The sequence below is a fragment of the Passer domesticus genome, chromosome 3 (genome assembly GCF_036417665.1).
Source record: "Passer domesticus isolate bPasDom1 chromosome 3, bPasDom1.hap1, whole genome shotgun sequence".
In the NCBI taxonomy this organism is placed as follows: domain Eukaryota; kingdom Metazoa; phylum Chordata; class Aves; order Passeriformes; family Passeridae; genus Passer; species Passer domesticus.
Genome location: NC_087476.1, coordinates 32,572,366 through 32,600,248, shown reverse-complemented (window position 1 = coordinate 32,600,248; position 27,883 = coordinate 32,572,366). Strand labels below are relative to the sequence as shown.

At 38.9% G+C, this 27,883-nt stretch overlaps 1 long non-coding RNA gene across 1 annotated transcript; it reads right to left on the bottom strand.

The window, feature by feature from the left end:
- Nucleotides 1-181: 181 nt before the first annotated feature.
- On the bottom strand, nt 182-27,883 carry LOC135297997 (uncharacterized). The gene is made up of 3 exons (XR_010359954.1): nt 27,285-27,883; nt 9,694-10,070; nt 182-1,365 (listed from the first exon to the last, which is right to left on the bottom strand). It is a non-coding gene; the product is annotated as an uncharacterized LOC135297997 (long non-coding RNA).

Below are 27,883 nucleotides of genomic sequence, written 5' to 3'. Positions count from 1 at the left end.
TGACCTTTAGTTACAACCTAATTCTTTAGCTCAACAAGCTTCTTTTATTATTAAATTAGAAGAAAAAAATACTCTTAAAAGAATGTTATAGAGGCTCAGAAGTGTTCAGTGGATAGAAAATGTCAAGATAGTTATATATTCTGATATAGATAAAAAATTCAAGGTTATGTTTTCTTCACAGGTGACTCCTTTCCACTTCAGCACAAGGCATGATTTGTTTTTGATTCATATACAGAATTTCCATATTTTGCAGTGTCCTTTTACACTGCAAAATATGGTGTTTGTTTCAGTGTCTGAGGGTTTCACAAACTGTAGTCAGGCTTCTTAGCAACCTCTGGCATGAGCACGACCTAGCAGAAAGACCAGAAACAAGGCACAAATAATTTTAAAAAGAACAATATATCCTCTAGCTGTGGCTAATATTACTGCAATAGGCTGGGCTCATTTTAAAATAATTTTTCGGAAACATCAATAAATAAAATCTCTTTTGTTCAAACTAAGTCACCTGATTTCAGCTGTTCCAAGGAGTTACCAAAACTTCTGCAAATGAGACCACAATGACTTAAGACCATAACATTGTTAAAAGGGTTATGTTATTTACTCCTGGTACTCTTGGGAACTGTGTTTACAGGAATGGACAGTAAATACTCTGGAACCATGATTTAACCATGATATTATGGGAAAATGTTACTTCCCTCTATTCAGCCTTTGTGAAGACACACCTGGGGTATTGTAACCAGGCCCTCCAGAGCAGGAGGGAGAGTGGCAAACAGGGTGAGGCCAGTGAGAGGCTACTAAATTATCAGGAACTGGGGAGCATGATATGTTAAGAGAGGATGAGGTAACTGCATTTGATTAGTCTGGAGAAGAGAAGGGTAAAGTGTAGGTATCCAATCACTATCTTCACTCAGGAAGAGTCTGTCTTGCATTAGGAAGTGTCCCCAGAAGTAGTACAGGTCTTCCTTCCCCCTGTACTATGCAGGAAACCAGAAGGGAAAATTTCAATCCAGGTATTTTTCACTAGTAAGAAGTAGCTGCAAACTTATGATTCTGATCATCAAAATGTCAGGTTATGATGAAATTAACTCCAAATTATGCAAAGAAACAAAATGCAGAATCTTTTTGCAAGTGTTTTGCTCTCTGCCTGTATTATCTATTGCTTTGGCATGCTCATGCATGCAAGGATGAAGTCACTATTCACAGATTCCTACAAGGACTGAGACAACAGGGTGGTGCTTACATTTGTTCCCCAGGCAAATTCCAGAAGTCAGACTGGTGAACAGGTGGATTTTTGTCCTGACACGATCTACACCTGTTAGATGTACACAAATTGTGATCACACTTTGTGTCAGCTTCCTGTCATGCCTAAAGCAGTAAAAGAGAAAAGATAAAGAAAAAGCCCTTAATCTCCTGCAAACAAAGAAATGGCATGTGCAGTCACCTTTCTGAAGATATCAATTCCTTAGCCCAAGTCACAAGCAAGCACTGGCAGTGAAAAGCTTCAGAATGCATAAAGCCCTTCTGAATTTCAAACCTTCAGTCTCACTGAGCACTTAGGCATTTCTTTATTCTCAGTGAGGGATTTTTTAAAAAACAAATAGTTTCCCTGTAATTATGGAAAAATTAGTGTTCAGTCCTTGGAAACCTGGAAAACCCTTAGTGTCCTACATGAACTGGTATAGAAATTTCTAAATTTCATGTGCAGAAAGTTTTGATACAACTTGTATTTTCCACATATGAACAAATTCAAACATTGTAGCCTATTTTTTCTGTCCAAAAATATCTTTCATTGATGCACAAGGGAACTTAAGCCAGTACTGTCATTGAAAGAACACTGATTTTGTGCCATCTCTTCCAAAATTTCTTCTCCATCCACCATCCTATATGATCCTGTTTTCAGAGGTACTTTTCCTCTTAGAGCTTTGTGCTGTGTAATTGTGTAAATCTTGTGCAACACATTTGTAGCTGTGCCTCAGGCGAAATTCCTGGAGTACTGAGATGATTTCACCTGGATTGCTAAATAGAGCAGTCTCTCAATGACAATAGTGCAGCAGTTGATACGGATTAATGAGCTCCAGGTTTATTTACACTCCCCCGAGTGTTGTTTTGGGTTGTTTATAGACAGCATTAGCAATGTTCGATCCAATTCTGAAAGGCAGTTCTCACAATCCATGGACTAGAAAACAACCGAGGTTTTGCAAACCTCATTGTCACATAAATCAAATAAATACTGCAGTGAGCAGGGTCTAGGGCTGTATACAAAATTTCTTCATAGGACCTAAAAACTGATGCTTCAGCACTCTAAAATTTCTATCCAAGCAAGAGTATTTATGATGAAGAAAGGGTAAAGCCTCTGCAAAATTGATACTTCCTAAAAGTACAAGGTACAATCCCATCAGGGACTGAAAAATGGAAGATACAATGCAGACTTTGAGCCACTAGCGAGTATAATGTTATATATTCTCTGTCAACTGTGCAGAGCTAGGATCCTAAATCTAGCATAGCCTAGGGTTTCCAAGGACCATTATACTCAAGTCACAGGGAGGTGATCAAAAATATAGTTACAACACTTCATGGAAATAGTCTTTGCTTGACTCTCGTCAGATGGAAGTCAATATTCCTTGTCTTATTTCTCCTCTTGTGCATTGTTCCTCTCAGGATGGCTCGTAGTGCAATGACAACGTACAGCTGCTGCTATTTTGGTTCTTAGGAATTTGCAAGGCAGGTGATAGGTCTCCTGGTAAAACTTACATAGAGAGCTAGAGTCAATAGAAAATCCAGAAATATCTAGAGATACCCTGTGAAAGTGGATATGTACGTTATTTTGTCTCTAATTTGCTATTCTGAATTTAAAATATTGTGAAAATAAACTAACACATAGCTTGAAAATCAATGAACAAAGCAGCAATTACAGTGCCTAGTAATGTGTCGCAAATAAAGGCTAAAAAAACATTTTCCATAGGAAACTAGTGTCAGCAGAAAAAAAACCCCTTTAATATTTAAGCAGATTGTGTAGTGTTTGAACAACACAGTTAACAATGTGGTTATTAAACTTACATTCAGAAGAATGAAAAATTCACTGTGCATTGTTTCAGTCTTTCAATTTCTTTTTGACAATATGGAATTCAGTTCATGAAATCAACACTCAAATGAAGTAAATTTTGTAAATGGCATGTATAAATATAGGGTGCAAAATATTAATGCAAAATGAATCCATGGAAAATAATCATATCACAAGATTATAAAATAAAACTTATATTTGAAAGATATGTCTTACTTATCCACAGATACAGAGAAGTAACAATATTATAATACTATTTCTGGTCATTTTAATCTGTCAGATTTCTCCTTCAGAATTGTAACCATGGCGTTTTTCTTATTCTTTGAAGATGTGAAGTCTCAGACTTAATTCTGACAGGGAATTTTTTTTTTTCCCCTGGCTCCTTCCTACTTTTTCTTTTTTACAACTTCGTGGAGAGAACTTCTGACTTGTTCCTGAAACAATGACCAGCATAGGACAGAAGGGTCATATTGCTCAGGAAAATAGGTTTTTAGAAAACTATGTCAATATACACCAGATCTCCTTGACAGCTGCACTTCCCAGCATTTCTGGCTATATACCTCAAGCCTTTTTCTTCTACACATTTAATTTCCCTCTCTTTATAAACACAGGAACAGGCAGCCCACATGTCCCAGCCTCAGACTGTCTCCTAATTCCTGTGATAGGCCTTGTAGAAAAAATTGTTTTCATTTTTTTTTAAAGAGCTTTTTCCTTAAGCTTGTGACATGTAGCCATACTAAGGAAAGCCAGAGTGAAGGGCTTACAGCTTGTCCTCTACACAGCTTTAACTGAGATAAAACTTGGGGCTCTAGAGGAAGAAAACTGGGGCCTCAGTGAGAAATGACTTAGGGAAACACAAGAGATGGGTTCAGATCCATTTAGGTCTACCAGAACACCTGTGTTTCTGTCTCTACAACCACCATCTGGGACAAGATAGAATTATACATTTGCAGTAAAACCAGAAAAGTAGGTAGAAGTAGATGCAGATAAATAGTTTGTTTTTGTTGGTTTATTTGTTGTTGTTTTTGTAAGGAGAGGGGAGTGTAAATGGCAAATAAAACACAAAAATGACAAAAAGGGGAAAAAGGGAAAAATAGGAGGTAGATTTTGATCGGAACAAACCTTTCTTTCATTTGGGTTTATTTGCAACAAACAGCAAGCAACCTGAGACACAGAAAACTGTTTGTAGTGCCCTTTTCTTCCCCAACACACAGGCATGGTTCCTAGGGCTAAGGTACACACCCCAATCAGAAGGCAGAGACTGCACCTCTGTGGCTTCAGACAGACTGCACCGAAACACTGAAACCTGTGGGCAGTTACCAGCTCTGTCTTCAAGGACATGGAATTTGTCTCTCTCTCCTTTTTTTTTTTTTTTTTTTTTCCTTTTTTTTTTTTTTTTTTCCATTCAGCCACAGTTTCATTTGGTAAAACTACAGGTGTTGACAAATCCTCCCAGCCCCTAAAACCCTGCAGGTAGCACTGCTCTCTCTGTATCAAGCCAGGAGCATTTCTAAGCATGAAAAGGATCTGAAAAGGATCACATAATAGGAAAGGAGTGGTGGTTAATGACTCTTGAGACCCTTTTTTGGGTGTGGGGATTGATATTTACAGGCTAGGATAATCTGGACCTCCATATCCTTGACCTTTTTCATAAGTGAGAATATTGTGACTTTTCATCAAGGGAAATGCTTTAAAAGGAAAATCAGAAGGCTCAAACAATTTTCATCTGTGATTTCAGCTTCAAGTGCTTGCTAAATTCAGGATACATTTGAAAATTATTTTAATGTTTGAAAAATTATGGAATGGGAACAAAACACCCCCCAAAACTTATTATGTCACAAGGCTCAACCTTCTCTTCAGCATTGTGAGACTCAGAGGCTGTCAGAATGGGCTAAAATCTAAAAAGCTATTCTAGAAGTGATAAATTCTCACACAGGACTTAACAACGGCTCTACCTCCTGAAAAAAAATAAAAAGGCACTGTAAAAAAAAAGATGCCAGAGACACCAATTTTTCTGGGAATAAAGAGTCTGGGGCAAGGTCTTCAGGAGCAGAAAGAGGAAACCCACTCATCCAAACAAGGGGTTTCATATTAAACATCTGAGGGTCCTATGCATCTAAACAGGTATTACTATGCGTTTAATTTCATCTAGAAAACAGGTATTTGTTAATTCCTACTCTTCGTTCAGAAGGAAAATATTTATTTACTCTCATTATAAAATAAAAATATTTGTTAAACTCAAGCAGTTTTCTGAGATGATCTAGACATTTTCAAGAACTTGAAGGCATTTTTTTCTTGTCTAGGACTATCTGTAAGTGCATTAAAGCATTGTAAAATTTATTTTTATCAAAAAAATAAAGTGGATGTTTTAATCACATGAAATGGAAAGCCACTGTTCCTTACAAATTCATAGAAAACAATTATCTGAGACCGACTGGTGTGAAATAAAAAGGCTTTTCATACACTTTCACTCATATTAGCACTGCTGAGATGTTTACATACACAATAGTTTGTCTTTATAGGAAGTCTCAATTATCCACTTCCTATGGTTCATATATATTATTTTTCTTCCTGAAACTCTGACAAAGATAACCACCTGGAAAGCTGAAAATAAATTTCAAATGCAAGATGATTTGTTGAAAGAGGTAGACATTTTAAAAATTTTTTGCCTCTAGTCAAGTAACTGCAATTTTGAATGCAATTATTTTTTCCTGAGATCATACTTGCAGATATGAGCTACATGGAGCCTCTTTTAAAAGTCTTGCTTTGAATATGGATGAGTGAGAACCATTTATGCAACATGTATCTGAAGGTCATTTAATTTTTTTCAGAATTAACCCATAACTCCTGGGAAATGACACTGCATTCTAAATTAATGTCAAACATCCTGGAGTGCTATCAAGAGAAGATTCAGCTCTGTATGATATCCCAGGCTGTATGGTTACATTTCAGAAGCCATTTTCTGTTATAGCACAGGAACATGGCATGAAGAAATACTATCAGAGTAGCTATAAGTATGTAAATGTGAAAGGGAACAGCACCAGTTAAAACTAAAACACTCTGAGTATTTTTTTTATTAACAAGATTTTACTACTGCTAAGCTAGTGAGTCTACTTGACTTTAACTCATGGACCCTTAAAAGTTTGGTCTGATTTTCCTTTTTGTATTAACATTACATTTACAAAAAAATCCCTTATGAGCCATGCTGCAGCTTCTGGTCTTCAAGTTCTGTTTGAATAGCTAGACACACATAGCAGTTATGCACTGCAGAGCATATTTTCTGGCTGAAAACAAAAAAACTTAGTGAAAACTACATTATTCTCTGTTTCAAAGTTAACAATGACAAAAGAAAACAGCTCTAAAAAACACATTCCTCTGCTTGGGGTAAAAATAATAATGAAAAATATCAAACCAAAGCTATTTTGTAGAATCACTGCAAGATGTAACAGAAGGAAGATGTGAACGAACTAGCTAATTGAACCCAAATGTTTTCTGCTTCCTCTCACTACAAATATTCATTGAAGCTTGATGTTTTTCCTGAGATATTCTTAATTTCAAATTGTTAACAACTTGAATTGTTTCGCCAAGGTAGATACTGAATGATACACTCTGAATTATTAGGAATTGCAACAACAGGTAAGATTAGATCTGTGCCTTCATTTCACTTCATAAAAACTCATTTCATAGTAGCAGTGAGGGCAAGGGTCATTGAAGAGCTTTGGGTGTTTTAGAGATCTGTAACAGTTAAGATTGGCATGAACAGCGACTGTGTGGGTAGGTCTGGCTGCAGGATCAGCCAAAGGAACAGAAGGGCCATAAAACTGATGCATCTGGTGGTGCTCAGATGAACGGGTGTCTTAGGTTGGAAGATGTAGCTGGGGGTGAGTATTCTATCCCCATCTGTTACAGGTGGGGCAATTATCTTCTTAATTGGGCAGTTTTCTTTATCTCTTCCACAACCAATCCTCAGCCCAAAGAGGTATCCTCTATTAATGGGCCATTGAGTCTCACTGCATGACTGATAAAAATTACATCATCCCATTGTGAGAAGCTCTGCCCATGGGGAGGAGCCAAGCATTCCTACCTAGATATAATCTGAGATTTGGAACACCAGAACAGCCTTTCCCCATGGGATTCCCAGAGGAAGGCCAGGTCCATCTACACCACTGGGCCTTCAGAGGAACACTCCACCCTTCCACAGGACCACTGCTTCAACAGAACTTCACCTGTCACTCCAGGAGAACTGCAGCCACCATTTAATCAGGACTACTAACAGGATGTCAGGTTGTATTCTGACTCTGTCAGTGTTCTGTATTACTGCATTTATAATTTTACTTTTATTCTCTTCCCTAGTAAAGAACTGTTATTTCTGCTCCCATTTCTTTGCCTGAGAGCCCCTTAATTTCAAAATTATAATGTTTTGGAGGGAGGGGGTTTACATTTTCCATTTCAGGGGAGGCTTCTGCCTTCCTTAGCAAACAGATGTTTTTTCAAACCAAGACAACAGGTCACAGACATCCCGGTGCAGTATAGCTACTTGCAATATCTCAGGACAACTCTCAGAGCCAGGAAAAGCCTACACCTGAACTAAAATACAGAAACAGTAATGGTTTCCATCAAAGTGGAAAGATAAAGAACAGACTAGAGTCCTAGGCTGCCTAAAGGACGGGATAAAGGATGGTGAGGAAAGCCCATGGACTCACAAGGGTGGCATGGGATGGGATAGGATAGAAAGGCAAAATCCATCATCAGTTCCTAAGGGGGAGAAAGAGAGTCAAAGCTCACTCACCCTCCCTAATCTAGGCAACATGGCAAGGTCTCAGTTTGGGTGTCTACCTAGAGGCACCTGTCCTGGTGTTTATGAGAAGCACAGCAGGAAAAAGTGAGTGAAGTAAGATTTCTTTTAAAATAAAATGAGGTTTTCCTCCCATAAGCATTCATATGGAGCTTGGAGCAACAGTGTAGCTGCAGCATAGACAAAGTGATTCTCTATGTCCCCAGAGCAGTAAAATGAGCTCCCTCATGGAAACAACAGCAATGAACACTGTCACTGAAACTGCTCAAGTTTACGGGGGGAAAAGACAGGTAAAGATATCAAGTAGTTATCTGAGGAATTATCTCCCCAAGAACAATACACAGCTTTTAAAATACTGTGCTCTCCTAGGAAAAAAGGTACATAATCAGTGTCCAGCTATGCACAGTCCAGCTAATGTTATGGACTTGGCTGGGAGAACAGCTGATGAAGAGTGCTCATCTCCATCAACTGCAGGACTTAAGGTCCCTGGACCACCCCTGCACTGCACATGAGCTAAACTGCCTGCAGCCTTGTCACATTTTGCCTTGCTCTTGCTTCACATTTAACAACTTTGTGTATGCTAATGAACTTAGTTTTAGGTGCTAAAGAAAAAACTGCTTCTGTTTTGAGCATTTATTTGACAAATATATCATTATAGCATTCAGGCTGATTAATCAGAAAGGATCTTGTGCAATTTGCCTATGGAGTGCTTCACAAAACTTTATATCAGTAAGTAAAAATAGTCTTTAATTTGGGGCTATCATGAGACTTAAGCCAAGTAGGGAGGTACCTAGTGCAGTAACAGCAAAAGAAAGATTTTTTTTTTTTTTTTTGCCAGAAAGCCTTAGACCTACCACAGTTCCAAGGCTGCTGTGCTTGAAACTGGTTTCTCCTCCCTGCTGCTGCTGGTGGTGTGCAGCAACAAGCAGTGATGCTGTCAGTCACTTTGGAACACGAGGTGAAACCTCTTCCTTGCAGCCTTTCCCCTGCCACCCCCGTGGCCCCTGCCCTCCAGCCCACCACTCCATCTTCCTCCACCTGAGAGGCCACTGCTGGAGAGCTGGGTTGGAACACAGCATGCTCTAAGGCCATTTATGGGCAAACTGATTGCTAATGGGCTTAGTGTGAAGGCCCCATTCGTTTTCAATCAAAACATTTTATTCCTTCAGGGGGTTTGCACTTAATGTGATAGGGAGTTCAGTTGCTCTGCAGTTTATAAATGTATCCTACTAGTCACTGTGTACTGAAGAAATATACTTTGGTTGTTTTACATTTCAAGGCACAGAGTTTGCTTAAATTCACCAGCACTTATTTCCTCAAGCCTGTTCTATATTCATTACGTGCTTATGTTTCCCCTACTTCTATGCATTATAGAGATGCTTGCCATGAGATTGCCATATATTTCTTTGGATTCTGGTATCTTCAAAACTCCTCAGGTATTTTCACAGAAATAATTTTATTTTCTTCCAAGTGAAGTTTATTAAAATATCCATTGCTACAGGCTGTAGTATGTGGAATGGAGCTATAACTCATACTTAACAACCTTTTACCAGTCTTGCTACTGATAGCTGAATAAATTTAGACTCCTTTTGACTGTGCTAGTTTTTGGATGTGGCATTTCCCTTACTAACTGGGGTCATTTTTTTCAATGGCCATCAGTGTTCTTACAGGACAGGTGATTAAAGATCATTTCTGGCCTCTCACGAGCATAGAATTCTTAGTGCCTGTTAGGTAGCAGCAATTGTGCTTCTGAAATACACACTATTTTTCTATTAAATTCCCTGGCACTTTATCTTAATTACTTCCATTTTGTCTATTCTATTTTCCCATTACTTACCAACACAGCAAACGATGACCTGAGGTGCTTGGAGACTGCCATAAGTGCTGCCATAACTGCTGCCATCCAGGGTTAATTGATTTGTAACTCTGGACATCACCTCCAAGGCACACTTCTTGCCTCTTCTGCAGTGAAAGAGCTGTGAATCAAGCCTGTACTCGGGTACTGTGTGTTTCGTAGGGATAATACTCAGTTGATTTCCTGTTTTTCAAAGCCTGTGATTGACCAGTCTGGGTTGTGTGACCTCTTCCCTCCACGCCCCGCATGGCACCGAAGCACCACGTGGCTGTCACTCTATGTCCACTTGACTTCTTGGTGCAGAATACCTCTGTGTCAGCTTCATGCTCTGCATTTCACCCCTTTGGCTGTGCTGCAGTCTGTAATAGAGAAGGCTGAGATTACCATTACAGATATAAAGTAGTATTATATTAAAGATTCTAATCTCTTAGGAGAAGAGCATACAAACAGTACCCCAACCAGATAAATTTCAACTGAATTTATCTCTGCATTCTGGAACAGAAAAGGTAGATCACAGAATAAGTGGTTTCTCCATCTCTAGATGACTCCACATCAGGATGGGATGCCTCCTGAAAGACTTTTAAATGGGGCTAAAACTGTGTGGATCAGCATGAAGCAAAATGCATCGATTGCTCTGACTTCTGCAGTGAGGAAGCTAAACCAGAATAACAGTTGCTTCTTTCTTTAAAATCTTGAACCTATGTTCATTTTCTACACCTGTAGCCTTTTTCAAATTTCTGGTTATTATGAGCCCTCAAACCTGTAAGTCTCTTGGCCAAAAAAAATTGTTTTGGTTAAAAGAAATAGGTAGGGACAACAGCCAAGAAACTAAATTGCCAGTTTCTTATATGACTGCTGATTTGTGAGAACTTGGCAAGAGGACACTGAAGAACCTCCATAACTGGAAAGGCTGAAAAATGCTTTTCCCTTGCTGTATTTGAACATACTTATCAGTATGACTTTGAAGATAGCATTAAAATCTGTAAGACATAGAAAGGAAATGAAGGACAGAGTTTAAGCACTGAAAATTGTGTTTTTCCTTTGTTTCCCTTTTCCATTATTTGTATTAAGTACAATATTAATGTGAGACAGCAGTGGCTAGGATACTTCTTGAAAACTGTTCAGAAGAACTTTTCATTTTTGCTTCCAAGGACAGAAAATTGAAGCAAATGAAATATGACTTGTGTGAGAGTCTGGATGGAAATAAACATATCTTGTATTCCCAGTACCTAGTGACTAGGTAATATTATAAGACAGAGCAAAAGAAGATCCATAATGCAAGAAAATAAGCAACAGGAGCCAAAGGAAGAAAAGAAAATTAAAAACCTCAAAATCTGATATTGTTTCATGACTACATCAGTCTATTTAGCTTTGCAAATTACAATTTTGATCTGATTGTTAATTTTGCTGAACAATTTGCAATGCATGTTATCTTTTTTCCATGCTTGTAGAAACTGCCAATGAATCAAGACACTGTGTCAAGGCAAATCACTGCATTTGTATTAGGTATTTCACTTGCTTTAGTCCAAATAACTTTAGCATATACTGACATCCAATATTCAAATATGCAATATAAATTTAATTTGCAGTCTCTTGCATTTCTAATGCATGGGGAATTTTTAACAGAGTGCAACCATTTTAAATATTTATAAAAACTCACAGGACTGCAAATTTATTGGATATTATAATTTGCTTCATACATAAACATGACAGTAAAAAGATAGGAAAAAAAAGTAAGAGAGTTCTACCTCATGGCTTTATTATTAAAGGTTGGTTGAAAGAAGTTTCAATATTAAACAAAAAAGAGTTTGTCAGAAAGGCACTTGGAAGTTCACAGAAGACAGGATGCCCAAACAATAAAGGAGGAGAGAGCTCTGGGAATCCTCTTCAGAGAGCAGTGATTTGGGACATGAAGTTGCACCTCAAGGCTGCTCAATTCCTTAAAGCATGGCAACTAAAGTGAATTTGGCTTTTTTCATGCCCTTGTTGTGGTTCACCCCAGCCAACAGCCAAGCCCCACATGACCACTGACTCACTCACTCCCCTACCAACAAGACTGGGAAGAAAATGGAAAAGGCAAAAGCAAAACAGCTTGTGGGTTGAGAGAGGAACAGTTTAATAGGGAAAGCACAAGCCATGCAGACAAGCAAAGTAAAGCAAGGAATTAATTCCCTGCGTTCCATGGTTGGGCAGGAGCTCAGCCATCCCCAGGAGAGCAGGGCTCTATCACCTGTAACGGTGACTCGGGAAGACAAATGCCATCCCTCCAAATGTCCCCTCCTTCCTCTTTCCCCCCTCATTTTATATATGGAGCATGATGTCAGATGGTCTGGAATATCCCTTTGGTCAGTTGGGGTCACCTGTCCTGGCTGTGTCCCCTCCCAGCCTCACAAGCACTCCCAGACCACTCCCCAGTGTGGCAGTATGAAAAGCAGAAAAGATCTTGGCTCTGTGCAAGCCCTGCTCAGCAATAAAAAAACCATCTCCATATTATCAACTCTGTGTTCAGCACAAATTCAGCCACTGTGAAGAAAATTAACTCTACCCCAGCCAAAGCCAGCACAGGCCAGCAAACCAAACCACTCCTGGCAGTCCACCTGGCATTGTGTTCCCTCCCAGACAGAGGGAGTCAGAATGGTAGATGGATGATCATGGCTACCCTCCTTGGCTCCAACTAACTTCTGTCTGGGCTTTGCCAAGCATCATTAAAGAATTCAGCCTTCAGGCTGATCTAATATATGGATAATTTTAAATCAGCTGAGCTATATGCAGTTTCTAGTTGTAATCACAGCCCAGCAGTGGGTATAATGCCATTGGGTTTTTCCTGACTTGAGTTATTTATATACAGAAAGCAGTTCTCACTTCCTTTAAATTTTTTTGGAAGAACTAAAAGGCAATTCCCCTGGCTCCCTCCTTTAAGAGAATAGAGGTAGATTGGGGCACTAGGTGGTGAAAAGACATCTTCATGCAGCCTGACAGAAATGGAAGAGGAACAGGGTATGTTTGGTTCCTTTTTCAGCATCTAAAACAAAGGCTAATAAGTAAGAGACTCATGGAACCCAGCCAAGTTCTGATAAATTTCCTGGTTCTTATGCTCAGTCTAATAATTTGTGATTTCAGGATAGTGAAAAACAGCAAAAAATAATTTAAAAAAAAATAAGAATTTACACTTTTACCCTAAGAAATAATAACACAGAAATGACTGCACTGAGTCAAAACAGTGGTGCAAGTAAGAAGGTATGAAGCAATAAACCCCATTTAAATTAATAAGACTAGATCAGGAATACAATTGTTTACATACCAAATCTTTACATACAAGGGTACTACAATATAATTCAGCAAAATGAGTGGCTAATGATCCAATATTCAGTTCTGCATATCACCTCAGAGTACAATGTTGGTAATGTGCAAGTGCACTGAGGCCACAGTCAAAAAATCCCAAATCACAGAAATGGATTGAAACAAGCATAAGAAACTCCTATTTACTCCTGTTAAGCAGGAGTAAAATGCAAATCAGTGCTCCCTCTAAAAAAAAAACTCCAACAAGTCAACAAACAGGAGAGGTCATAATAAATCCAGAGGATAACTGGAATTACCTAAGAGCAGAATTCTCGTCATTATCATAATGCTAGAGCACGAGTTCCCTAGTACTCTTGCTAAAATGAACAACAAGAAAAGAAGAAGTGTTAAGAACTTGTTTTCTCCTCCATTAGACAATTATCAATTGTTTTATTCAGCTGTTAAATTACCTGATACAGTGAAACATAATATAAGAATACATAATATATGTTGCATTACCCAGGAATGAGTCTTTGAAGGACAAGGAAAGGGAGAGGCACTTGGAACTACCTGGGTTTTTTTCCTAGCAGACCTTGTTGTAGTTCAATTACAATTGGGAATACTGTTCTATGTTATTTATGGGCTAAGAAGTAAAACAGTAGAGGGTAAGCTTGTGTCTAGTACTACTCCATTAGTGAGCTGCAGCATCAGTTACACACTGCCTGACTGGGCCCAGGGCAACAGGAAGATATTGAACCATTTTGTTCCAAACCAGGAGATGAACGATGCAGGATGGGGCCAGGTGTCTGCACAGGGTACGGATGAAACACTCAAAATCATTCCAGGGAAGCCCTAGATCCAGAGTTTCCATCTCAGCCAAGAAAGCCTTGGGGAATTTGCTAAGCCTTTGATAACTTCAAGTACAATGCCTAAGAAAATAAATGCAAGCCTACATTTCATTTTGGCCTGGCAGTTGGCAATTGACTCAGCAATTCATAAAAAGTCAGTTCAACAAGCTAGAATGCTGCTAAACACTCCAGTCTAACATGTTTAGAGGTTTTAATTGCCGGTGAAAAACACAATACAAGCAGTTACCTGAGCAGTGGAGTTTGGCTGACAGAAATAAAAGGAAAACTTATGACCTGGCATCACATTCAAAGGAGGGCATAGATAACAAAGTGCTTTCCTTGATCTCCTTTACCAGAGTATCATTGATCTCTTCCAAAAATACAGAACAATATGAATCTTTTACAATATCATCACTGCGGTTTCTTGCTCAGTGGTAATTCAACTTGAAGTTTGTGAAGAAAAGCCAACATATGAACTGAAGCAGTCCTGTGCTTGACCATTTTTATCAGTCTTCAGAAACAGACCTTTTCAACTTCAGCGATGGGAAGTATCACTCAGATACCAAATTTATCCCACAACAAATATAAATTATACAGAAGAACAGAAAACAGTGCTCTAAAAATGGAAGCAATATAGTTCTCAGCAATAGAAAATTCTTCTGTAATGAACTAAATAAAGAGAAAAATTAACTTTGTCTGGAAAGCAGAGGGCAGAGGCTGTACCACCCCACATTCTACCTCAGCAGGAAAATTATAGTTGTCATGATATGATTTAAGGTTCATGCAAGAAATTCAGAAATACTTCCACAGAGTAATACAAGAATTTCAGAAATATTTCTCAGACTAATCTCTTTATTGTCACAATCCTCCCACGTTTAGTACACAAACATATGAAGTTAAGTGAAAAAATACATTGTAAGGAAGTAAGAAATGTAAGTATACATTCCACTATATATTACTAATTTTACAGACCACAGCCTTATAAGAGTTATCACATATAAGAGAAAGACACTTTACTCAGTACAAAATCAAGAACCTAAAACCATAATGCCTTCGGTTAAAGAATTTTATTTGCATTTATAAGAGTTTCTCCTTCATTTGATCCATCTGTCTATGGGACAGGATTTTTGGCTTGTCCATATGGACTATAAAAATACTGAGATACTTGTGAAAAATTAATTGTGAGAAATCATTTGGGATAATAAAATAAACACCTTGAATTTACAAAGTTCACTTCTAGTTAAATGAAAACTGCCTACACATTGTGTCTTCAGGTGCTGCAAGGCCTATTTCTGGCAGCATTGTGGCAGCTCAGCCAAATTGAAACAAATGCAGGTAGCACAGCAGCCCTTGGGTGACCTCGTGGAGCACCCCGGGGTTTTCCTGCCAAGAAAAGCCTCATTGCCAGGGCCATGTGGTTTGGCAGCATACACACTAGAGCTGCTGATGGGAGCAGGAGGAAGCAAGCAGCGTGTTTGTCAGGAAGGCAAGGTCTTTGCTGGGACACGAGAACTCAGAGAACACAATGGAGAGGAGCCCCAGCCTTTGTCACTAGTGGGTGAGCAGCATCTCATCACTGCAGCTCTACCAAGCCAAGGGGAACATGACTTTTAAACAACTTGGTGATTTTACAGTTTTTACAGTGTTTGGGTACCTTTAATGCTGCAAGACCTGGTCAGAGATTTTTTGGAATCTGAGCAGATCCATTTGGCTCCAAAGTGACTAAGGCTGCTTCCTCTTCACATCGATCCATTCCCTTTTTAAAACATGATGACTTGGGAGATGTGCGAGCTCCTATTTGCAGTCTTTTCCATACTTCCTATAGCAGAATGGATTATTTTCAGTTCCTTTTTGCATTTTTAATTCTCGCCTGTCTCTGTTTTTTCCCTCTGAAGGTTTGTAGGCATATGTTACTACAGAAGGGGAAGTCAGTTGCTGACTTTTTAGGAAGAGTGAAGTCATCCACAAGGCAGTACTGATGAAGTTTATGATTTTTCATTTATTTCCCTTACTGGTCATTCAAAGTTTCCTTTGGTAACAGGCGTTTGGCTGAGGCCTGATAAAGTGTCCTGGGCTTCTGTGGTACTCTGTGACTCTGTCATTGACAGAGGTGTTCTTCAGTGCTTCCTTGAGGAGTTTCTTTCCCATCCTTTGATGCTAATCAACACAGTCCAATTTCAAGCAGATCAGGTGATTAACGTCAGATGAGAATCTGCTATTCTCCATTTTAACTTCCTGGAAAACAACTAGTAATTCAAAGCTTTCCTGCCTAGCAATCAGTAGTCAGTCATATAAATACTTCAATTAGATGCGAGCTCATGATCAAAAGTTAAAAGTCCACCAAAAAAACCCAACTGTGAGAAGAGATTTCACAATGATAATCCTTATGTTGAAGTGCATAATGCTACTGAAATATGTATTCAAAGGCCATTCCTGCATAAGTACAATAGCTGCTCAAATTCCCAGGGAAGAAAATTATTTGTATAAGATTTTGTTATCCAGTGGCAGCAACATTTTTTTTTTTCATTTTTCTCTTAAATAGCATATACTGGCTATCACTGTCATTAAAAAAAATACATTTTTAAAATCCCTTAAGCCACTGTTTCTACTTACTCTCTTTGAGGATGTACTAGCTGGTAGCATGGGAACTTTCATCATATATCAATTAGTAAGTGAAAGAGAACTACTGCACATGTTAATTTACTGTTTTCATTAGATGGAGCTGAACAGTATTAACACTGATGAGCCTAATGAAATGAATATTATATCTCAGTGGATACTCTGACTCAAAGACAGAAAACTACCTGCAGGAATTTTCCACAATGAATTCTGAGTGGAAAACCATCTCACACACACAAATCCACAAAAGAATTGCATAAAAATAAAATTGAAATTCTTTAAAGAATATGTTTGGGAGAGATAAAATTTATTTTACGAACAGAATGAAAGTGCTGTTTTTCTGGTAAATTTTTCATTGCCTACTTTGTATCATTTGTCCCAGAGCCTTGCTGTCACAGGACTTATGTCTGTTCCCAGTGCCCCTGGCTGTCAGGCTGTGATTATGCAGCCATCCGTGGGAACACTAAATAATGTCACAAGACATGAAAACTGTATTAACTTCCTGGTGAGGGAAAACAAACAGGAGGGACACTTCTCTTAGCTTATCATCACTTTTTCCTCCAGTTTGCCTGAATTAAACAGTGATGTCTGCAAAAGGACTTGGGAGCTTCAGCTGGTATTTAAGCGGGACACTTCTGATTCAGCTTGTGGGCTCATAAAAGCCAAAGGATGTCTGTGTCTTCAGAATAATACAACAGAATGGAATCCCTTAAACCTTTATTACTTACTCAAAATCCAAATTATTGAGATTTATTTTCTTTTGTCATTGTAGAAGACAGAGCAGTATCAGCCAGACATATATGTATACAAGGTAAATTATATTTTCTGAGCAGGTGACATCACAAGAAAATTTGACTTAATTGAGTGAGATAAAGGTGGGAAAAAGGGTAGAAAAGGTAAGAAAAAGCCTCCTCACTGCCTAAGAATTGAGAAGCAAGAGGAATCAGAAAACAGGTGAAAAACAGAGAGGTTGGAGTGTGTCTCCAGCCAGATTTGGAGAAACACATCATTCTTAACTCTACATGAAGAATTCCAAGCAGCCATGAAAAAATGCGAATCCCTTGCCCTAAAGACAAAGGTAAAGCCAAAGAGTTCTGCCTAGTAATATCAAAAGACAGTTCAGGAAAAAGAGTAAGAATGCCACCATTTACTTGCAAATAAATCTCGCATATCAGCCACCTTCAGAAGATGCATGACTATTTCTGACCTACCTGAGGCATGGGCTAGAAGCTGTCAGGGTCGCCTTTGGCTGGATGCCATGTGTCCACCAAGCTGCTCTATTACTCCCCTTCTCAGCAGGACAGGACAGGGAGAAAATAAGATAGGAAAAAAACCTCATGTGTCAAGATAAAGGCAGTTTATTAAAGCAAAAGCAAGGGCCGTGTACAGAAGAAAAGGAAAATTAAATTATTTTTTCTCTACTTCCCATCAGTAGATGATCTCCAACTACTTTGCAGAAGGTAGGCTTTCAGCAAGTGCTCTGGAAGACACATGTCATAATAACAAATGTCACCCTCCTCCTCCTCCTCCTTTCCCCTAGCTTCTATTGTTGAACACATTTCATACGGTACAGAATGTCCCCTTGTTTAGTTGGGTCAGCTCTCCTGGCTGGGTCCTCTTTCAAGTTCTTGCCCCACCCCAGCCTACTGTTGAGGGGTGAAGTTTGGGGAGACAGCCTTGGTGCAGCAGTAGCCAAACCACTAGTGTGTTATCAGCACCTTTCTAGATACCCATACAACCCACAGCACTGTGAGGGCTGCAATGGGGAAAATTAACTCCATCTGAGCCAGAACTCCATCCAGCCACATTGTCATCACCAGGAGATCTGCAGAGGAGTTGCTCTGAGAGAGAGAGGCTCAGCTGCTTAGCTAACGCAAATTAGTGTCGCTTCATTACCTTTACAGAGCCCTGACAAATGTATATCAGCTGAAGATCTGGCTCATTCCGTCTTGTTCTGCTTCAAGCAAACACACTCCTTTTATCTCTATTTTAATGCAAAGCACCTAATAAAACCGTCATTTTGACGCAAGTGGGCTGCATGAGTGAAAAAGAAAGCTGATAAGTTTCTCAACAGTTGGCAACAAGATCCTCAATTAATGAGTAAAAAATCTGAATCACGGTCTCACTCTTCCGATGACGAATATTTCTAGTAATTGATGTCAGTAACACAGGCATTACAGAGGGACTGGTTTGGGTTGGAGATCTAATTCTGCTGGAAGGAATTACAGACTCTAAGCCCATCTTCAAAGAGCCATGCAGAGAGACCCAGGCATTTCAATCAAAGCTCTCACCTGGGCTGATGTGAGCTGCACAGCTACAACTGTTTAATATTGTGCTGTTCATTGCTGCATTCCCACAATACCAATCTACCCTCTTCTTGATCCACATGCCTCTTCCTAAGAAGTGGAATGCCTTGCCAAGAACTAAGATAAGAAGGGCTTGGGCAATGTGATTCCAAGTGGGGTCTGTGTGACCTCCTGTGACCACCAGGAAGCTTCATACTGACAGTCCAGCACATCAAGACGAGTTCCCTGGATATCCAGTAAGAACAGCTATGCAGTAAGGGGTATTCCCAAGACAGTTAATTTGCCTGTGAGCCATATATGACATGTCAACATCCCATCCATATTCAGTATTTAATTCTAGGGCTCAGGCTGGACTATTAGACAATGAGATAATGACTCAGGTGCAATGGGTAAACCACCAAGTGTTTCCTTACATCCTCAGCTTCCTAAATACCTTCAAAACCTCTGCTCTTGGGAGAGCTCTCATCCTTTTTTCCTTGTCAGAGACAATGTGCCACACCGACAGTTTGCTTTGCAGTCCATTCTGGGCACAAGTAATGGCCCACTGAACCTAGAGAGCCATCATGTTAATTGCCACCATGGGAATAGGGAAAAAAGACAATATCCAAGAGGCTGGCTTCACCCTTCTCAATTTCAACAAACAGTTGGTTACCAGTGTGTTGTTCAATGTAAAAAATATTTGAAAAGCTTACTACTAATAACCACTTCAGCTTCACATTTTCTTCAGTATTCTAAAGTAGCACAAGCAAATGCTCAGCTGGTTCTAAACACCTGCTGCAACCCCTCTGGTGCCCTAATTCCTAGCACAAGACTTGGCAAAGCACGGGAGGCAACCAGCTCTTCCCCCACTGCAGAAAGCCAGGTGGTGATTGCTGAAGCAGCATCGATGCTGACGGAAGAGTGAGTAAGGCTTCAGATAAATAAAATCTATGTTAGGATTTCAAGCATCCCACATCATAGAAGGATCCAGGAATCCTGCTAAAATGACACCATCTAGTTGATATTTTGCAGATATTTTTGAACTCCATTTCCTTATCACTTTTTTAAAGGCCAATTTCTTTGTTAACATGTAAAAGAGGATTTGAAAAGGTCTCACATCTATGTCCTATATGATGAAACAGCAAGTGGTTTGCATGACTGATTTAGAGATTGCTTCCATCTGCAGTATTCTAAATATCATGTCTCATTTCTGAAGAGAAAAGTGGCATAAATATGTGACTAAGTGACATAAAAAATTTGACACCTAAGGAATAGCATTTTCTGCATGATCTCAAACTTGATAGAAATGAAGCATATATTTTTCATGCTAAAAGATACTAATCTGAACATTCTGCACAAATGGGACCCATTGACATTTACCTGAGAAAAAATTATACACAAATTCCATGTGAGGACAAAATAAATGCATATTCCCTTCAAACATTGCCAGGGATCTAAAATTAGTCTGGAATTTAATTTAATTGGAATTGGAAGCAGAAATTGGTTCCAGTGAAACCAAAATATTTTTGATGAACCCAATGTATGCAATAGGAGTTTTCTTTCCAAGAAAGTAGATTAGTAGAAAATATCTGGGAGAAATTTTCACAGCAAAACTTTGTAAACAGAAGAAAACAATAATTTGCTGTCTCACAGCTAAAGGGAGTCCTATGAGAAAGAGGATTATCCTCAAATTTGTTAGAATCCAGAATTCTCTGTTTTGACCCTTCAAATTTATGGCAGTATGTTACTAAGAATAAACCTGTATTTGTTGAAGAAACTACCCCAACAAAAACAAAACAACAACAAAACCTAAGCAGAAATAACTGTGAGTGTATCCAATATGCATATATATTTGATTTTGTTGTTCATAAGCACCATCTGGAAAAGCCTCATCCACAAAAATGAAAGAATAAGGAAATAAATTTTTCTTCCCTCTATTTCATTAACATCTGAACTTCATAAGGAGATGGGTCAAACTGAATTGCAAGTTAAATTTTGCAGCAGCAACACAAAACAAACACAAACAAAGCTAACATTGTGAATGGATTGTATCATCTCCTGTACTTTGGTTTTGTTCAGAAGAGCCTGGAGAAGTATTGTTGGATAGGTTCTCAAATGTGCACCTGTGTGCCTTGCGGTTGCTCTGGAGAGGCACTTTTCCAGCCTGTTCAGAAATATTTCCTCTCTTTCCTGGAAATTACTGAGGATTGCAATAGGGGTCTTGGCATTACTAACCAGAATTAAAGGATTGCTCTATGTGCTGGTTGTACTTGTAGTTTATGCATCCCAGAATGGTAACTCCCTTTCTTTCAGGCCCTCATGCAGCTCAAAATACATGATGTTGTCAGGATATTCCCCGAAGAATGGCTCAGTCAAACAGAATAGTCCAGCTGGTGATACTGAGCTTGAAGCACCCCTGGACATGGGTGGTGCTCTAGGCTTCCAGGGCGCACTGATGTTTTGTGCAGGAATTGCTGCCAACCAGCACCCCCAGATTCCCTCCTGCAGGGCTGCTCTCCAACCACTTCTCTCCCTATTTGTACTTGTACCCAACGTTACTTCATTCCAGGTGCAGAATCCAATATTTGGACTTGTTAACTATCACACCATTAATGATTGCTCAAGGCTCCAATCTCTCTAGATTGGAGACTGGAGTCCTGTGCTCTCCATTCCCTATTAGTTCACTAGACTATATCTGGTTATGTGTAGCACTTTCCAGTTGTTCCTATTGAATGTGCACATTTTTTCAGATTATTTCTCCATTTCCTTTTTTCTGCCTTGCAGCACAACTCTAGTCCTACTGTTTGTTTGTTTTGTTTTTTTTTTAGTGTAAGCACCCTATCTGTTACTTCACCGAGACCACCAATGAAAGCAAACTAGAAGGCCAAATCCTGCAGAGCTGCATAAATATATCTTCCCCTTTTGTAAAGATAGTGCTGAAAAGTATTTCTTTAGCTCAATTTTGCTTGCAGGTTAGGGTTCTTTCATCTAAACTATAATCCTGTAGCTGACTTGTGAATATAATGTTAAACATTGTGAAAAGCCTTACTAAGAACCAGGTGTAAAATATTCACACTCCCATGCTACCCACAAATGCCATTATTCCACTGTAAAAAGAGTTACTTGGATCTGCAAAGAACAAGTTACATGCTACAAGACAGACAAGAAGAGAGTTTATGCAACTCCTCTCATACTTTTCCAGTTACTTATGAATGTGTTGCTAAATTATCTGTTCCAATGTTTTTCTGGGTGTTTAAATTATGCTGAGTGCTATGTAGCTCCCTTGCTTCTCGTCACCCTTGTTCCTTCTAAAGAAAGGGGGGAAAAGCAAAAATTATGAGATCAATTTATGATGCTTCATCCATTTCCTCTTTGAATCCCCAGAGCTGGTTGCTGCTGGCTCCCACATCTTTTTAACAAGTGCTTTTTCTGTTACAGAATGGAGTTCATCAGGTCTGGAAGAGCTACAAACATCTTATCTAAGTATCTTATTTACCTCTGAGACAGAGGGTTTATTGCTGGTATTAACTTTGCTAATCTCTCTTTCTTGCTGCCTCTTCTATTATTTGATTGAAAGGTAACACTGCCTACCTTGCTTAATAGTTAATTTTAAAACCCCAAACCTTCTGCAACACTTCTTATCCTTTATAAAATGTAATGATGGCAAATGTTTCCTGAAATTCAATTAGAAATTCAGTTTACAAAAATTCAATACTGTTCATAATTGCAAATGGTTCAGGCATGCAATGGAATGAATTATTGTCTATTGTATTTCTTTTAAATCCTGGTTAACCTCTTGCTGCTTCTAAATTGGAATAAAAGCAGAGAGATGTAGAATGAGAGTACCCTCAGAATACCAATACAAATTGACTGAAATACATTGCTGAGGATGCAACTTGCATGTTAAAAAAACACTTCAGTTGTGATACAGAACTTGAAAGTGGGGGAATAATTCAATAATGGTAATGAAATTTCATCTTCTTAAAATGTTATTAAATGTTATGTAAATCATTGTTAATTATATTCAGTGCTGAAAATACTGCTGTGTAGATACTGTTTCAGTGACAATGAGCACAAGAAAGACAAAACAATGGTTTTTCTTGCTATGCTTGTACTGGATAAGGGGAACTTTGACACCTTTTGATGAGTAGAAAGATATTAAACCTGAAGGGAAAAGTCAGCCCTAGATAAAACAAGTTTTTGATCTGGCAACTTCTAAAAGGCAATTTGCACTTGATCTGACTCACATAGTAAAAATATACAGTAGACAATTAATTCAAAGAGTAGTGGCTTTTCACTTATTTTTGAAGTCTTATTTTTGAAATAACTAACATTCCCAGAATTAAATTAAAATGCACTTTTAGAAATACGCGAGTTGAATGTGCTGTTATCTTTAATATTGGAGGCCATGCTACTCTTCTCCCTTAATTTTTGCAAAAAATCCTTGTTTAAAGGTCTGGAGGAAAAGTTTAACTCAATTGATGGGGCATTATTTTAGCTTTTATTCATAAAGGCATTTGAGCACGTGCTCAATTCTCATTTAAATCAATGAGGGTTAAGTGTTTTGGTCCAGGGCAGGTCTGTGTTTACTTCCTTTTATGAGTCACCCTCAGTCTTCAATAATAAAAGAACTCTAGAAAGTAACGATTTCGTATTTTTAAAAAATAGACAAAACAGTCTGTAGCTGTATAAACATTTTTTTTTTTCCCCTGAAGATTTTGTGTAATTAGAGTTTGCAGTGCTTGGTGAAAATGGTGTAGGACAGTGGAGTAGGAGAAAGAGAGACTTTTTCCTTATTATTTGAGGTGTGATAGAAAAATTGCTGCAAATACTGGGTGTGAATAGTGCAGGGCTGTGCAGTGCTCTGCTGAGGCACCTGTAGAGCCTCTGCTTCCATCTGGAGGGGAATCATCTACCAAACAAATACTGTCCCCAGAAAGGAACCAAAATGTTCTCCCACAACACTACATTAGTCCTCCACTTAATACCCCTAGAGGCAAAACAAATAAGGCATGAAAACGTGCAGTATTTTAAGGAGAGTTGCAATAGGAGGAGATATTAACAGTCAAGGTTAGGAAAGTAGAATAAAAACTTTTAAGGGCACTTCAAATATTCACTGAAGCTGGAAGGCTGAGGCTGCTCAACTTGCAGCTCATTAAAGCTTACCCCAAACGCAATGAGCTCAGAATTGGAGCTGAGGGCCCCAGTTGAGGAGAGCACTCAGTCAAATCCTTAAGTGTTTTGTTGACGAGGGCTAAGTTGAAGGATGTGCTTAATGTGCAGGTGCCAGTGCTCACAGGAACAGAAATGAAAATGCATCTCACTTCTCAATGCAGTGAGAAGTTTCACATTTGCAGAGGTTCTGCTGGATGAAACTTCTGCAAACATGGTTTGCAGAAAGGCAACACAAGCACTGGTGTGACAGTGACAGGAAAAATGATGCATCATTTAAATAAATACATAAAGCCACTTATCATCTGCTCTACCTGCAACCCCAATTGAGAGAAATTCAATGGAATACTGGCATCATATGGCAAGTTGAAAACACTTTAAGTTGACTATTCTTTTTTTGTCCTTGGACTAATACAGAATATGCTGTGCTGTAGGGCAGGAAAAAAACCCTTGCATTGAGCTTATAAACAAATAATGAGGAACAGATAGTTTAAAAATTATCTGTTGGACAGAAGAGATGGTGAAGGAAAATTGATGTAAACTACGTCTTGGAACAAAAGTTCATGGGCCACTTTAGCATGTGTGAAGCTATTTTACCTTCTCTGCCTTCTCTATGACAAGAACTGACCCAATGGCACAAACAAAATGTGTCCTTAAAATGCTGAACATGCACAGAAAAGAGTAAGCAGTGCCTGCATCCTGAATAACATTTAAACTAAGTCTTCTAAACAGTCACTTTTCAGGAGCCATTGGCGAAAAACCACAAAGGGTCCAGGGAGCAGCAGCCATAGGAATGTCCCCACTGCTGCTTTAATACCTACGGCACCGCACTGCAGTTGAACACCCTGCTGTCTCCTCACTTCTCTCTCTCTTACACACACACACACACACACACACACACACACACACACACACACACTCTGAGTGAATCCTGCACTCAGCATCATCCTGGCTTCAACAGGACAGGTGCTCTCACAAAAGAACTAGTGCTGATCAGGAACTTCAGTCATGGTGCTGGAAAAAAGGGAATTGTTTATGAATGAAAAATATCAATCAAATGGACTCTAACTTTCTCCATGGTGTGGACTCCAGCCATTACTTTGTTATATAAAATATTGGCATTGCATTACATTTGTTCCAGCACTGCGTATGGGAAGAGAGAAAAGGCCTTTTGTAATGGAAATGCAAGACTAAGAGGCAATTTTTAGCCTCTGCATTTGCAATATGAAGCTTTTCCAACTAAGTACCAGGATTATCAAGTTCCTTGAAGGAATATCTTTCAAGAAAGCAGCTGCCAGTAGTTGAAATCTAATTGTATAGTGTTTTAACTTGGAAGATACACGATGCCTTTCTACAGCTTAAGGGCAGTACAAGTGTTTCAAATTCATATTTTTGGATCCATTAATTTATCTTAGATCAAAGAAGTCAGCTAGTAATATGCCCTTTGGTACCAAGTAATCACTTCTGTATCTTTGTAATATTAGATAGGATGCTGTACTTGGAAAAAACACGTTGCTGTGTGTTTTTACACAGCAATAATAAATACACTACTGATGTTATAAAGCTGGTGAATCCTGATAAGAAGTATTATTGTTTCCTTTTTTTTGTCTTGGTATGAATGAAAAGCCATTTTACATTCACTTGAAAATACCTACCAGTTCAGAAAGAAATGCATTCACTTTTGGCTAATTTCTTTAGATCTGTGATTAGGTAATAAGGCAGAGACATACAAGATAATATATTATTTGTTTGCAATTAGGGCAACATTAAATTTTCAGCACTCTTTTTTAGTGAGAGCATAGCTTCAAACTTCTCAGCTTGATGACAGTAAAACAGTGATACAGACTCCCTCATCTTTCAAGGATTACCTATGAGAAACTGTGCTGAGGCAAAATATCAGTATCTACTTTCAAATTTCATCTCCCAGCTTTCAGATTTTAGTTGGACATGGTTCTATCACTTCTACAACTCAATAGATCTTCACAGTAGTCTCCAAAGAGGAAGCATGTCAAATTACACAGCAGTTAAAAGTTTAAGCAGACATTGTTCTGTTAGGGGCCAATAGCCTCTTCCTTAAATTCCTGTGAAATGTACCATCATAGAGTTCCATCTTACCTTTCCCAGACAAAAGCTTTTTGGAGCTTTACTTTTTAATGTAGAGACTATTCCAGTTTCATGAAATGGTTTTAAAAGCCCTAAATGAAACAAAACCCATGTGTGAAATTTCATTACTGGTACAAAACAGAGCTGTGCTGAAATGGACTGTTGGATACAGTTACTATATCGAATCTAGCTAGTCTCCTCTGAGAAAATGAGGATAGATACTGCCAATAAAAAGAAAATGTGAATTGTGCTTTAGCTGTTTGGGTCATGTTTAAAAGCAATCGACACATTTAGGGGGTTTGGTACAATAGAAACTGGTAACGGTGGCTATAAACCACAGTTCAAAGAGATACATCTTCAACAAAATCAAGCACCTGCAAAAGGATACAAAAATCTAATTAGATGCTTTTTTCCCCCCCGCCCTTTATTTAGGTGTTCACTAGCCTGCTTGGGGTACTTCTGCAGTCAGTTCAAGTTTGCCTTAGCTGCTGCTGTCATCAGCATTAATTACAGAGATGTTAATTTTGCTCCTACTCAGCAAAACCACAATAATGTGTAGTCTAAGATATGTCTCCACACCTGCAGTTGTTCACATTTTGTTACAGTGATATTAACAGTGTGCAGCTGCTGTGGGCTGTAAGATGCCTTTGTTCCAATAAGTTTCTGATTAGATGGCCATGCATGATTAGCTGAAGTCTGAACTGTCCAACAGGAAAGGCAGAGCAGACACTTCCTTGAGATGCAGTTGTGTCACTTGGTGTTAATAATAATATCCTTGGTATTTACACACCCAGTTTGTCTTTACAGCTTTTATCAAAGCTTTCATCTCATTTCCCAGCCTAACCCATATTTCTTCCCCTCTGGAAGACTGAATGAGGACAGCGACATTGCAGAACAGCTACTCTATTTCCTTACAGCAGTGTCCTCAAAGCCATCATCTGAGGAACAGCATGGTCCTTTATGTGACAAAACTAGGGGGTTTGCCCCTCCTTTTTGGAGAATTTGGAGAAGGGCCAAAGATTTATAGAGATTCTGCTATAAGATGACAGAATTCTGTGGGCTGTTATCAGAAGAGTAGCTTCCTGCTGCTGCTAACACACATTTGTAACAGAAAAATGTCCTTGCCTTCAGCTAAACCATAGAGCATTGCACACTGGGAGTAAAGAGAAGAATCCTCTAGAGGAAGAAAAACAAGAAGAAAAAAACATAAAGGTTATTTATCCAAACAGAAAAAAATAATACAAACATATTTTTTTATTAGACTCACCAGCATGCTGAGCTCTGAACTGAATAAACCAGGGCTTCATCCAGGGGCTGCAAAAGGCAGAAATTGAGCTTGACTGCTGGTCATGCCATGCAGCTGCAGGAAAATTGACTGAGCACTGTGATGTTCTCATATGGGTGAAGATGGACCTGTTTATACCCAACTAAACTGGATGTCTGGAGCTAGAGACTCAGGGTGGGGCCTCCACAGCAGAACCTCTACAGAGAGGTACCACTTGGTAATGGGATGAGGCATTGCTGCAGACAGGAAATGATGGAAACCAGGAAACACAGCAGGAACATGTGGACAGCATTCAGCATGGCAGTGATTGCTAGTGAGCTGGAGATGTGTACTGATGTGAACAGGCACATTCCCCAGAGCCACCAAATTAACAAGATACTAAAAACTTGAGGAATTTCAAAGAAGTGGAAAATTTGGCATGCTCTTGCTAGAAAGCCAATAAAGACCCAAAGCAGACATGCTGTTCAGACATTAAAACATCTAGAAAAGCTGCAGCTGTAAGTTTTCCTTTTTTTCCACTAGGCTGAAATTTTAGACAATGCAACAAGAATGCAAGCTTACACTCAGTTCAGCTACAGAGA